Source organism: Sorex araneus, chromosome 10 (genome assembly GCF_027595985.1).
Source record: "Sorex araneus isolate mSorAra2 chromosome 10, mSorAra2.pri, whole genome shotgun sequence".
Taxonomy (NCBI): domain Eukaryota; kingdom Metazoa; phylum Chordata; class Mammalia; order Eulipotyphla; family Soricidae; genus Sorex; species Sorex araneus.
The window spans coordinates 57,596,574-57,606,624 of record NC_073311.1 but is presented as its reverse complement, the minus strand read 5'-3'; the positions used below and the strand labels follow the sequence as shown (position 1 = coordinate 57,606,624).

Sequence of the window (10,051 nt, the reverse complement as noted above, 5' to 3'; positions counted from 1 at the left end):
GGAACCGGCAGAGGAACCCAGATGTGTAGGACCCGGAGCTGAGACCTCCAAGCTTTTTCAGATTGGGACGGGCCTCCTGCTCCTCCACCCAGACCCCCCATTTTCCAGTAGCTTGGCAGCCACACCCACAAACTGTCCCCTGCGCCGTGTAATCCTATCAACGACCAAGATCCAAAGATTATAAAATAATGCTCCTATAGCCTAGTTCTCCCTCTCAGAGAGCCTGGCAAGGTACCGAGTACATCCTGCCCGCGTGACAGAGCCTGGCAAGCTCTCCATGGCGTATTCGATATGACAAATACAATGATGGGTTTCATTCCCCTTATCCTGAAAGATCCTCCAATGTGGCACCACTGGAAAGAATGAATAAAGAGAGGCTGCTAAAATCTCAGGGCTAGGATGAATGGTGCCCGCTCAAACAATTCGATGATCAATGGGATGACAGTGATACAGTGATACATATACTTTAATGAATATTGTATAGCTCTAATGTACTATTTAATGATTTTATAGAGGTTTAATATCTATGGCTGCAAATAAATTGATATCACTTTTCCATTTTATATGAGCAACACTTACTTGTGTGTGAGATATGCGGAATATTTATGCTATCCCTAAATATTAAGAAATCAAAGATTTTAAGACATCCTATTTAGTTACAAAATAATGTTACAACAAAAATTATTATAGAACTGTGTAATAAAACAGATTGTAAATGCCTACAAAGAAATATGAAATACTGTAACATGTTAGAAAGACTTTCAGCATTTCCTAAGCTTACTTTACAGAGCTTACTTATTTTCACTTTTGTGACTATGATTGAAGAAAAGCAATTATCTTATTGATAAAATATCGAGGTTAGAGAAGGTTAGTAACTATACAGAGCCATATGTCTAGTAAGCATAGAAAAAGAAATAGAATCCAACACTTTCTAATTTACTAAGTCAATTAGGTTATTTTCTTGGGAGAATTGAAGGCTTCAAAAAGATCAAAGGATCTAGGATTTTCAGAATAAAAATGGAAGGGAAAGGAGTTCTTGGAAGATTAGATATTCTAGGTCAAGCTCAGGTTCTGATGCTGTTATTGGTAGATTGTGTTAGAATTGCAAAAGTGTTGGGCCACTGATATAGTACCCTGGCCGTGCATGCAGCTGATCCCAGCTCTATTCCTGCACCACAAACAGTCCCCAGAGTACTACCAGGAGATACCCCTGTGCACTGAGCTAGCAACGCCACTAATGTGACCATCCCCCCCACCCCATAAAAGCCCTGAATGACACCACTGTGTGTCATCTCCCCCAAAGAAAGATTCTCAGACCTACAAATGTCACAATGAACTCAATATGGAAGACGATGGTAAGAACTGAGATAACTCTTTTTAATGGGCTTAATTTAAGCGAAGTCTCACTTTTAAGAATAGTATTAAAATTACTTAATAAAGGCTGTTTCCACATATATGCATAGCATACATATTAATATATAATACAAACCTTTCTCGAACTCTACTTCTAATGAGCTAAAATCAACAGGTCAGGACCTGGAGTGAGAGTACAACAAGTAGGGCATTTGACATTCAGACGGTTTACTGGGGTCTGATCCCTGTCACTAGGTATAGACCCCTTAGCACTGCAAGGAGCAATCTCTGAGCACAGAGATAGGATTAAGCCTTGAGCAACACTGGGTGTGGTCCTCAAACCAAGAAGAAATAAATTAAAGGTAATAGATCAAATAATTTTTCAGATGCTTCTAATTTACACTCTACCTGCAGCCTAGTCATTAAAATACATTTTCTCTCTTTCTCCTACCACCCTCCATCCCTCCCTTCCTCCGCTCCTATCTCTTTCCTCCCTCCCTCCCTCCCTCCCTCCCTCCCTCCCTCCCTCCCTTCCTTCCTTCCTTCCTTCCTTCCTTCCTCCCTCCCTCCCTCCCTCCCTCCCTCCCTTCCTTCCTTCCTTCCTTCCTTCTTTCCTTCCTTCCTTCCTTCCTTCCTTCTTCCTTCCTTCCTTCCTTCCTTCCTTCCTTCCTTCCTTCCTTCCTTCCTTCCTTCCTTCCTTCCTTCCTCCCTCCCTCCCTCCATTCTCTCTTTCTCTCACTCTTTCCTCTTTCTTTCTTTCTTTCTTTCTTTCTTTCTTTCTTTCTTTCTTTCTTTCTTTCTTTCTTTCTTTCTTTCTTTCTTTCTTTCTTTCTTTCTTTCTTTCTTTCTTTCTTTCTTTCTTCCTTTCTTTTTCTTTCTTCCTTTCTTTCTTTTCATTTCTTTTTTTTGTCACACACTGCAGTGCTCAGGGATTACTTGTGGCTCACTGTTTAGGAATTGTTCCTGATAAGGTGTAAAGGAAGAAACCCTATTTTTTGGATATACTGGAAATTGTCTTTTCAGGTTTATACTAAATTAATATTTCAGAAAAGAGTTTGATAGAAAAAATTAAGTAAAAATAAAATCACAATTTCTTTTGCAGTCTCTGTAGTTTCCAGTGTTTTGATAAAGCAAAATAATCACATTTTTAAATGAATGCTTCAGGAAATTTAATGGGCATCAAAGGAATAATTCTTTTTTATCATAGAGAATTTTTTTGTAACCTCAGCAACTTCTGTTTGTAGTAAATACAAAGTAAGTAAAGTCCATTGAAAAAATGGACTTTAATAAAATCAAGTAAAGTTCATTGAAAAAACATATTCATTGCTTTGCTCATTGCTCTATCACCAGCCCACATGAAAGTTGTCTGTCAATTTTAAGTACATGAACAGCTTTTAGGATCAAAGAGAATGACAAAATGCTATCCTTTAATGAGTAATGGCTAAGACCAATTGTGTCTTGATTAATAGATGAGATAACGTCCTTTATTGATGATGTTGTGATTTCCCATGCATGTTACCATGTAGAGTCACTGTGTCCTTTGAAGAATGTACAAGTAAACCTGATGCATTTAACCAAATAAAAGCAAAATGACTGGCAAAACACTTTGTTAAGTGTCACGTATCTAAATCCTTAACCCTAGCAATAGTCTTTACACTTGGAAATGGAACTCGCCTGGTACCATGAAGATAGGGGAAATAAAAACAAATCAAAATTACACTAGCTTACAATGGGTCCGTATTTTTTTGTTCATGTTTTCAAGGAATGTGCTAATACAAATTCACACTTCCGAAGATGTAAAGCAAGTAATGCTGCTGAATTGTTCGAGAATATCACTACCATATATTGTACAAGAACAAAGATAACTTAATACAAGAAATGTTTAATTTTAGCAAATCAACAGTTCCTTAAGTGTTGCTATCTTTAATTTTCTTTCTTTTTAAAACACCTGTGCTGCTGATGAGAGGGAAGGAAGAACATTTGCGATTGAAGATATCTTGCTTATGTCCAATTAAAAATTGGACTTTTTTGTAGGTAAAGAGATATTCTTGATAACCTTTCAGTATCAATATTGCAAGCCGGGGCTGGAGCGATAGCACAGCAGGGAGGGCATTTGCCTTGCACACGGCTGACCTGGGTTCGATTCCCAGCATCCCATATGGTCCCCTTGAGTCCCACCAGGAGTGATTCCTGAGTGCAGAGCCAGGAGTAACCTCTGAGTATCCCCGGGTGTGACCCAAAAAGAAAAAAAAAGAACAATATTGCAAACCACAATGCCAAAAGGGGAGAAAGAAAAAGAAAGAGAGAGACAGGGACAAAGAGAGAGAGACAGAAAGAGAAAGAGAGACAGAGACAGAAAAAAAAAAGCAGAAAAGTCCCTGCCATAGAGGCAGTCAAGGAGTGGGGATTGGAGGGTGATGGGAGGGAACTTGGGGACATTGGTGTTGAGAAATGTACACTGGTGGAGGGGTGGGTGTTAAAATACTGTTTGACTGAAATCCACTTATAAATAGCTTTGTAGGAGTCTATCTCAATGATTCAATAAAAAAATAAAAATAAATAAATAAGTAAAAATTTGACTTTTTAGACAAGTTAGTTAGGTCTCAATCATCACTGTAAGATGGAAATAGGATTCAAAGGAACGCTTGCTTCACTCGGGAGATATCTCTAGTCTTATCCCTTCTAAGTGTCCTAAATACCCGTGTGTGCACCAACAGATTTGATCAACAAAGTATATATGTCCATTTCCATTTTGTAATTTCCTGAAGAAGAACTATATACCTGCACAATAACAATATATAAGTATGTCTGTCATCTGATGGACATGAATGGACATGAGATGGTCACGGACATGAATCTGCCATCTGCTGGACATGTCAAACTTCTACATGTAAGATTCTATTAGGTTTCAAATAGCGTAGGACATATTAAGTTAAATGGGAATGAGTATCTACATCATAGATCAGCTATTTCCTTACATAATAACTTACCCGCTCATCTCCATTTTGAAGATGGAGACACAGTCTAGGAGACACACACTAAGTAACTTGACTAAAGTACATTGATAGGCTAGAGAAACAGTGCAGTGGGTAGGACACTTACCTCGCACACAGTTGAGCCGGTTCAATCTCCAGCACAGTATCTGGTCCCCTGAGCACCACCAGGAGTGATCCCTGAGTCGATCCTGAAGTCAGTTCTGTGCATCAGTATTCATGTACCCTCACTCTCTCCCCCCCAAAAAATGCAGTGATATTTTTAAGAAAAATAGATATTATATTTATACTTATTTGTAATTATAACAGCGCCAGGCTTTTTTCACTCAGGGCGCCCCAGAGGAGGATGGCTGAGAACACTCCCCTCCCCCAAGGGACCCAGCCCTGGCAGCTGACTTCCACTACCCAACCACCGCCATGCTCCAGGCTGCTTTCCAGATGCTCCCACATACCCTCACTCATGAGTGAAGTCCCATGGAACCCAGATAATGCAGAACTTTGTGACCTTGGACTCTGGACACATTATAAGATATTTCCTACCCATTGGAATCCAGCAAGCTTCCGAGAGTATCCCGCTCAAAAGGGCAAGCTACCCGTGGTGTGTTCAATTACCAAAAACAGTAACAATAGAACTCATTCCCCTGGCCCTGAAAGAACCTCCAATTGTTGGGAAAGAGGAGTAAGGAGAGGCTGCTAAAATCTCAGGGCTGGGAGGAATAGAGACGTTACTGGGCCCGCTCGAGTAAATCAATGAACAACGGGATGACAGTGATACAGTGATATAGTGAAGTATTATATTCCATATATCTCAGCAGAGCACAGTATTAGCCACCATTGCTTCTGCAAAACCCACTGGCACTTCACAAACAATATAATCTAGAAACTGAATCAAATCAGAATGATGGGTTTGCTCAGCAACTCTACCTTACACAGTAGCTGCTAGCAGGTATTGTGGGGGATTGCACTGTAGCTCATGAAATGTGTTTATGTGAGTCATCACACTTGCTTGCCAGTGACTAACTGGCACACTCATCTCCCACCCCCGCCCACAGTCTGCTAGTAAGAAGAGATGCTAGTAGGAAAGAGTTGGACTGGTTCTAGAACCCTTACTGAACTTCAGCATAACGTTCTTCAACCTGAGTATCCCCGGGGGTTTTATTGGTGGAGCTGAGCAAGAACTGAGATGGAATATGTAGATAGGACTGCAGGTTGCCCTGAGTTGAGCAGCCATACCCTGCCAGGCAACGCTGGTTAAAAGTACCCTGGCAATAAGGGGACTTAGGATCTGTGCATTTTAGATCTAATGAACAGTGAATTTATACGAAATCTGTAGCAGTGGAAAGAAAGGAACCATTTAAAATCACGGGAATTACATGCAAATATACTGGAAACAGGTGGCCATAATAAGAGAGTCTATGGCCATACCATCCTGAACGTGCCCGATCTTGTCTGATCTCGGAAGCTAAGCAGGGTTGGGCCAGGTTAGTACTTGGATGGGAGATCGCCTGGGAATACCAGGTGCTGTAAGGGCTGGAGCGATAGAGCAGCAGGTAGGGCGTTCGCCTTACATGCTGCCGACCCGGGTTCGATTCCTTCTCCCCTCTTGGATAGCCTGGCAAGCTATCGAGAGTATTTTTCCCGCACGGCAGAGCTTGGCAAGCTACCTGTGGTGTATTCGATATGCTAACAATAAATCTCACAATGGAGACGTTATTGGTGCCCACTCAAGCAAATCGATGAGCAACAAAATGACAGTGACTGTGCAATGCATTAGGTGTGATGAATCATCAAATTCAACCTTTATCTTCCAGATGCTAGGATTTTTGAGAGAGAGCGTTCTCTGACTGGCCCTAGATTTGGTTTTGACACCTGTCACACAAAGTCTAATAGTAAATTTGACATCTCCATAAATTAGTTTTATTTAAAATAAATTTTATAAATGATAATAAATATTGAGAAGCATAGAAATTTGTTTTTTAAATAAAAGTATGAGTGATTTTTATATATTTATTAAGATTTACTTATGTTCCTTTACTTTTTTTTCTGAAAATGAAGAAATAATATTTTTCTTGAATTCATAGCTAATTCAATGCAATAGAGAATCTATTTTTGAAGAATAATTATATATATATTACTATAATCATAGATATAACCTAAATTTTGCAACATAATCATAAAGAAAAATCAAGTGCTTGTCAGTTTCCCTTAAAATCTGCTTTATTTTTAAATTTTTTCAATTAAATTCACTAAGAACCCATCTGTAATCCTTGTTTTCTTCTTTTCTCCTTTTTTTTAACCATTGAAAAATGCAGCAGTATTTTTAACTACATTAATATGCATTAACTATATTAACTATATTTAACTGCACCAATTAGTAGTTACCACTGACTAATGCAGTTAATCATTATCAGTGATTAATGTTGTTCTCCAATTTAAGAATTTCATAAAATCAGACACTTTTAGAAAGATCTATAGTTTCATCTTTGAATATATTTTATTGTCCTTGGCTAGTTTTTATTTTTTAAATTTTTGTTGGTTTAGGGGCCATACCTGGTGGTCCTCAGGGTTTTCTCTTGGCTCTCCACTTAGGAATCACTGCTGGTGATTCTGGGGGGACCATAAATGGTGCCCAGCATTGAGCCTGGGTGGGCCACATGCAAAGCAAAGACCCTAGTTACTGTAGTACTTCTCTGGCCCTAGTCTAGTTTTTAGAAGCTCACAATAGTTAAGAACTGACCCAAAAAGGGTGAATACTTTGATGTAATGAGACAGATGCAGGGCTGATATCTTGCCAATAAACACTACTACACTACTTGGACTGTATCAGCTGACCTGTTTAACACATCCATACCTTCAAATAAATTTCTACCTTTAAGCCCCAAATATCCCAGGTGCTACAGATTTCATCACTCTAGCTCACTCTGTGTGTGTTGGAGGGTGGAATGGGAACTCCCTAAAGTTCTTCACCATGTGATTGCTTGAGTGAAACTCCCTGTTTCAGCACAAGATTCCCAGGATTTTTGTGGGCATCCTGATGGGTTTATGTCTGTGCCATCCCAGGAAAGATAGAAGAGAGATGGACCAGGCTATTGGAATTCAGATCATTTTTATTTTCAGTAGTCAGTTTAGTGCTGAATCTTTCCAGTCTGAAGTGACCTTTGCTTCCCAACGCAACAACACCCTGACTTCAAAGAAAAGAAACACTTGGTGCCAGGGCATCCCCACCTTTTTGCTGAGCTCAGAATACAAAGTAGGCTTTCATCGTTCTAGCCTGCAATCCAACTTTTGATTCTACTCTCTGGACCGTCTTATGATTTCATGGCGGTGGAGTACAAGCTAGCATAAAGATCTTCAAAGGTTGATCCTGTCTTCCATAACTGAGACCAAGTTGATATCAAGTTACCTTTTATTTGTTGTTGTTGGGGGTAGGGAACATGTGGTTATGCTCAGAGATCACTCCTGGCAGAGCTCTGGGGACCAAATGGTGTGCCAGGGATTGAACCTGGGTCAGCTGCATGCAAGGCAAGCACCATACCCACTGTACTATCTCTGCAACCTCTTACTCTTATGTTACTCTTACTCTCCCTCATCCTGGACCATCCACAATGAATTTCTTAGTGCTCCTCAAACTTGCCAGTAGATTATCTCCAGGGTCTTAGCACTTTTTGCTTTCTCTGTTTAGAAAAGTCTTTTCTTGGGTCTGGAATGATAGCACAGCGGGGTAGGGCACTTGCCTTGCACACGGCTGACCCGGGGTCGATTCCCAGCATCCCATATGGTCCCCTTAGCACCGCCAGGGGTAATTCCTGAGTGCAGAGCCAGGAGTGACCCCTGTGCCTTGCCGGGTGTGACCACCCCCAAAAAAGTTTGTTCTTAGTCATTTTTATGACTCATTTCTGTCTTATTTATTTATTTCTTTATTTTGGAGGGTTGAGGGTGGGTGGGGGCGGGGAGATGTTGGACCATACCTGGCTATGCTCAAGGCTCATTCCTGGCATTGTACTTAGGGATCACTCCTGGAAATACTTTGAGGACTATCTATTCAGTGTCTGAGATTGAACTGGGGACAGCTGTGTGTGATGCAAGTGCTTTACCCCATGTACTATCTCTATTGCCCTACAAGTTTCAATTCTTAAGCTTCCTTTCTGATGTAACCCTTTAACATTTACTTAAAATTCTCCCTCCTGATCAGTCTTTCATGATCCACGCAGTTTAAATCTTTGTCCCTTTCTCTCTTAGTGACTTGGATGATTTATTATCCCCTCTATGTGTTTGTCTGAAGCAGAGGTGGGAAAATTTCCTCCCCTAGACTAAGGCTCCTGAAATCCTGTGTCAGACCCTGGTACAGGATATTTCTTGCTGGTTGTATTGTATTGCCCATGGATGATGTCAGAAACTTTCAAACGACTCTTGGAAGAAAAATAATTCCCCACCCCTGATTAACAAAAAATAAATACTGTTTTCCTATAACAAATCTGAGCTTCACAAAGGCCTAGTTTTCTACAGCACTGCATTAAATCTATCTGTGGTCTCTAGGAGCTACTTAAAGCATAGTAGGTACCCAATTAGCATTTTTGAATTAACAAAAGCAGTAAATAAAAGCAAGTTTTCCTGAGGATGTCCATTTGAGTCCCCCATTATGGGAAATTTAAATTAACAGTTTCTGTGATTCAAAATATTTTGTTGTGTGATTGTCAAGCCATTGGGGAGTTAAGGATAATAGCTGTAAGTTTTTAAATGAAACATAATATGAGACTAATATTCAAGGACAGTAGAAACAGGGGCCAGAAGGACTGGTTAACTCTTGGAAACTTGCCATAAGTGGGGTTGGGGATGCAGTTAGGATAGAGAAGGGGCCACTATGACAGTGGTAGGTGGAAATGATCACTCTGGACAAGAACTGAGTGCTGAAAAGAATATGCAAGATAAACTTTCAGGAGCTGCATTGCAAACCATAATGCCCCAATGGAAAGAGCAAGGGAGAGACAGAGACAGAGACTCAGAGAGAGACAGGGAAAGACAGAGAAACAGAGAATGATAGAATGATAGAGGGAAGAAAAGTGTCTGCCATTGAGGCAGACTGGTGGGAGGGGAATTGGAAAAAAAACTGGGAACTTGGAGGTAGGAAACGCACACTGGTGTAGTGATGGGTGTTGGAACATTGGATTACTGAAACCCAATCATGAGCCACTTTGTGACTGTGTATCTTTTGGTAATTTAATTAAAATAATTAAAAAATAGCTATAAGGGGCCTGAGTAATAACAAAATGACTAGGACTCTTGTCTTGCAAGAGTCCCAGATTTAATCTCTGGGACCACATATGGTACCCTGAACCCATCAGGAGTGATCCCTGAGCTCAGAGCCAGGAGTAAGCCCTGAACACAGTTGGGTGTAGCCCTCAAACCTGAATCAATCGATCAACCAGTAAGTGTTTGGGGGGACATCGTTAAGGCATATACCTTGCATGCAGCCATCACCTATTCAATCCCTGGCACCACATGGACCTCTGGTCATCACTGCAGTGTGTGGCCTGGGTACCACAGGGATCCCGCAGCAGAGCACCCTGGGGTTTTCACATTGAACTGCAGATCCAGTTGACTAGAGTTGCCAGAGGAGGCCCAGTCTGCCTGACCACCATTTGGGAGATCACAACCTCCCTCCCCCGAAAGGAAGCATTTTCTTTCTAAAAGAAACAGATTACAGA

General features: G+C 40.7%; 1 pseudogene; it reads left to right on the top strand.

Moving 5' to 3' along the window:
* The first annotated feature begins 5,757 nt into the window (after positions 1-5,757).
* On the top strand, positions 5,758-5,876 carry LOC129399185 (5S ribosomal RNA; annotated as a pseudogene).
* The last annotated feature ends 4,175 nt before the right edge of the window (positions 5,877-10,051 follow it).